At 38.0% G+C, this 4571-nt stretch overlaps 1 pseudogene; it reads right to left on the minus strand.

Moving 5' to 3' along the window:
• Positions 1-828: 828 nt before the first annotated feature.
• On the minus strand, positions 829-927 carry LOC132283842 (small nucleolar RNA R71; annotated as a pseudogene).
• Between the last annotated feature and the right edge of the window lie 3644 nt (positions 928-4571).

Below are 4571 nucleotides of genomic sequence, written 5' to 3' on the forward strand. Positions count from 1 at the left end.
ATATTGTTTAAGTATGGGAGCATGTGATCATTGAATGTGGAGATTTGTTGATTCAACTGTTACGGGGGTGAAGTGATTATTACTTACTTGTTATTTACTTTGTTGGTGTATACATGGTCGTAGGTCATTGAATCCTACTCTTATCCTTCCTAATTTGCATCTTAAATCGGTTGTTCGTAATCCTAGGGGAAGAGGTAGTTCTCATCACTCCATTTTACCAATGGAGAATTTGAATGATGACCATGTGGAGGACCTTGGTCACATAGACCAACAAGGTAACCTCCACCCTCATGTGCATTATGAAAATGTTCAAGTACCAATAGGCATGCCTAGACCATTCATTCACCCACAACAACAAGGCCAAGTTCCATTGGGAATGCCTCGGCCAATATTTGTTCCACAACCCCCCATGATTCAAGCTAATCAAGGTGTTTGTGTAGCACCACCAATTGTGAATCCTCCTATTGCATTAAAAGACCATTATGTGCCTAATGAATACAATGCACCTACTTGCATTCAATTGCTCCCATTTAGAGCACATCACTATGAAATCAAACCATAAACCATTCAAATGCTTCCTAACTATCATGGACTTCCAAATGAAGAACCTTATAAGCATTTGGATGAGTTTCTTTAAGTGTGTTCCACCGTGAAATACACGGACATGCCGGAAGAAGTTTTAAGACTTAAACTTTTTCCTTTCACCCCTAAAGACAAGGCAAAATATTGGTTTAACAATCTTAGGCCTATTTCGATAACTTCTTGGGCAGAAATGCAACAAGAGTTCTTGAAAAAGTATTATCCGATTTCTAAAACCAATGCCATGAGAACTTTAATTAGAGAATTTTTTCAAGGGGATGGGGAAATGTTTCATGAGGCATGGGAAAGATTTAATGATTTGCTTAGAAAGTGCCCTTATCATGACATACCTAAGTGGCAACTAGCCCAATATTTCTTTGAAAGTTTACCGGATAATCACAAGGGTATTGTTGATGCATTTATGGGTGGTTCTTATCTTGACAAGCATGAAAATAATGTGTGGCAATTGTATGAAAGTATGAGTGAAAATTCCATGCATAGGTCCTTATCTTCTAAAAATGGTGGAAGGAAGAATGTCAGCTTGTATCAAGTTGACAACTCCAATGACATAGCCGCCGAGATGAAATCCTTATCTTAAAGGTTTGATCGATTTTTGATCAACCAAAATTCGGCAAATCAAGTATCTTCCTCCCCTACTCATATTCATCGCCGTGCATCTAATGAATCTTGTATGACTTGTTCAAGTGTCTTGCATTCTACTTCTAATTGTCCCCATGGACATGTGCAAAGTGAGCCCCATGAGCAAGTCAATGCTACATTTGTTAATCAAGGGAATAATCCCTATGGAACTCATTACAATTCAAGTAGGAGGAACCATCCAAACTTTTCTCGGAAAAGCCAAGGGGAAGGCTCAAACCCTCCCCAAGGTGGTTTTCAAGGGAAGTATGTTTCGCTACCAATGCAAAGCCAAGGTTCCCAAGGTTTTAAATCATCATCATTTCAATTACATGGCAATCAATTTTCTAATTCTCATTTCCCTAATCAACCATCTTATTCCCAACGAAATTCTAGGAGTCCCGCTTTTGAAGAGAAAGTTTTGACCGCTCTAGGCACTCTAGAGGCGAACACTCAATTGCTTCATTCTCACTCTCAATCCATTGCTAAGCTAGAAACCCAAGTCGGGCAAATAGCTAGTACCTTAAATGCTAAAGAAAAGGGGAAGATGCCTTGGAATGCCCCACCAAAGCAACAATGTGTTGTGGAGATCCCTTCCTCATCGGAATGGCACACAATTGAACATGTCAATGTGGTGACAGCCTTGAGAAGTGGGAAGATTGTGGACAACAAAGTAGGTGTGTCCAATGAAGAGAGTGAGCAGGTGCAACCAAAAGTTGACACCTGTCCCATTTCTTATCATATTCCTCCTTCATTGCATATGCATGATCATTCAAATGAGAAAGTGTTCGAAAGTGATTTGAAAAGTGAGTCCAAAATTGAATTGAACAAAGCTTTGAAAAAGGATTTTAAAAATTCTTGTGTTGATGATGTTTCAAAGAAAAGTTTTGAAAAAGTTTTTGAGCCAAGAGCTCCATTTCCGGATGCCTTGAAAGGATCCATTTATCCAGACAAGTAAAAGACCAAGACAAATGAAATCATAGAAATGTTTAGGCAAGTGAAGATTAATCTTCCACTTTTGGATGCAATTAAGCAAATTCCGGCTTATGCCAAGTTCTTAAAAGATCTTTGCACCCAAAAGAGGAATAGCAAGAGCCAAATACCTAGGAAAGTGGTCTTGACCGAGCAAGTGAGCTCAATCTTGCAACATAACACGCTTCCAAAGTTTAAGGACCCCGGTTCACCTACTACCTCTTGCATTATTGGTGACCATGTCATTAATCGGGCTCTTCTAGACTTTAGAGCAAGTGTTAATCTTCTTCCATACTCAGTATATGTCAAATTAGGCTTAGGAGACTTGAAACCGACATCAATGGTTTTACAACTTGCCGACCGATCCATAAAAAAGCCTAGGGGTATCATTGAGGATGTCTTGATTAAAATTGATAAATTCTTCTTCCCGATCGATTTCGTTGTCATTGACACAGAACCGGTTCTAAATCCCAAAAGCCAAATTCCCGTTATCCTTGGCCGTCCTTTCTTGGCAACTGCAAATGCCAACATCAATTGTAGGACGGGGGTAATGAAAATCTCATTTGGGCATATGAAAGTGAAGTTGAATATCTTCAATCCGACCCCAAATTCATTTAACAAGCATAAAGAAGTAAATGTTGTAGAAAAATGTCTAGACGATGAATGTGAAAGAATAGAGTCTTTGCTTGAAACCAAAACTTCAAAAAGTTCATCTTCGACCTTGAAACTAAAGAATAATGTTTCAAAATCTTACTTTAAGAGGCATGGAAGCCCAAAGCTCACATTGACAAAGGACCAACAAATTCCTTTGAACATAATCCAACAAGTTCTTTAGGGAACCGTTTGTTGGGTGGAATTCAAAGTACTTATCACCCCGACAAGGAGGGGATGCATTACAAGATGTTTGATCCGGGCTAAAAGAGCCCAACGTCTTACTAGAGATGTTAAAGACTAGTAAAGGCTTCGTAGGGTTTATAACCCTATTCCTCCCTCATTTCTATTTTATCTTTCATTTCTTACGTCGTCTAGATATGTTTTGGAATTCATACACATGGCTAGGAATTTTGATTGAGTATGCATGCACTTTCCTTCTAAAAATAGGCATTTTGTCCCTGTTCAATCGATCTCAAAAGAGGTTCGATTGATCGAACACCCATTCCTGCATCCAATCATTGCTCTGTTCCATCGATCTGAAATTTCCTGCATAAATCAGCCCTCTGTGTATCATTCAAAAATTTCTTTCGATCGATCTGAGTACTCCAAGATCGATTGAAATTGCCTTTGGATCAATCTTCACTCCACACTTAGAAATTTATTTGAGATCTAAAAAAAAGGCCTCTCTGTGCATCGTTCGAACTTCTCTACAGGTTTTCACCTGTTCGATCGATCGAACCGTCTTCTTGATTGTTCTCAACTTGATCGATCTGTACCCTTTGTTAACCTTGACTTTGAATTTGACTTCAATTTTATTTTTATTTTTAATTTTAGTGCTTATTTTATTTTATTTTATTTTACCTTCAAAAAATCCAAAAAGATTTTCATTTTATTTTTCACTTTTATTTTCAATTACATATTTTATTTTCATTTAAAAAATTTCAAAAATCCCAAAAACAATTTTCTTTTGTTTTATTTCCAAAAAAAAAAAAAAAAAATTTCGAGGTGAGATCGATCTCAACATTTTTCAGATCGATCAAAAATTTTTCCTGATCGATCGAACTTGTCAGGACTTGTTTTTAAAAATAAAACCCTAGGGTCATTAGATCGATTTCAAGATTGATCTAAGCCTTCTCAGCCCTTGCCGCTGCAAACCATACCTCTTCCATCTCCGACGACTATCCCGAGCCTCGAATCTCTCTCCCTCATCTCAGATTTCATCATCTCCCTTTAATCTCCACTTCTCTCTCGAATTTGGTAAGTTTTACATTTTCTTTTTAAGTTTCGACCTTCAATCCTCATGAATCTAAGCTTTACATGTTAGATCGAAGGTTGCCATGTTTGATTCCTTCCATTCTTGACGTTTGGGCATACATATATATATGTGTATATATATGTATATAGTTTCGTATATACTTCATTTTTTGAATCAATTTTTAGGGGTCACGGACCAAATAAGTGACCCATATTGTGTTGTTGTTGTGTAAGAGGGCCCCACAAGCTTGCTTGGGTGCCCTCGTGCCATCCACGTCACAGATCTGTGACTTTTCGAATTTCCCGTACCAGTTCGATCGATCGAAGTTTTTTTTGATCGATCATTCAAAGATCGATCGAACTTATCTCAAATCGATCTCACATTTTTGTGATCGATCGAACTTCACAGATTTGCATCCCATACTTCACACACTCTCTTTTGTGATTCCATGCTACCTCACACATACCCAATGCCT

This window comes from Cornus florida, unplaced genomic scaffold, assembly GCF_030987335.1.
Source record: "Cornus florida cultivar Cherokee Brave unplaced genomic scaffold, ASM3098733v1 CherokeeBrave_3.0.0_Hap2_Chr01, whole genome shotgun sequence".
Classification (NCBI taxonomy): Eukaryota; Viridiplantae; Streptophyta; class Magnoliopsida; order Cornales; family Cornaceae; genus Cornus; species Cornus florida.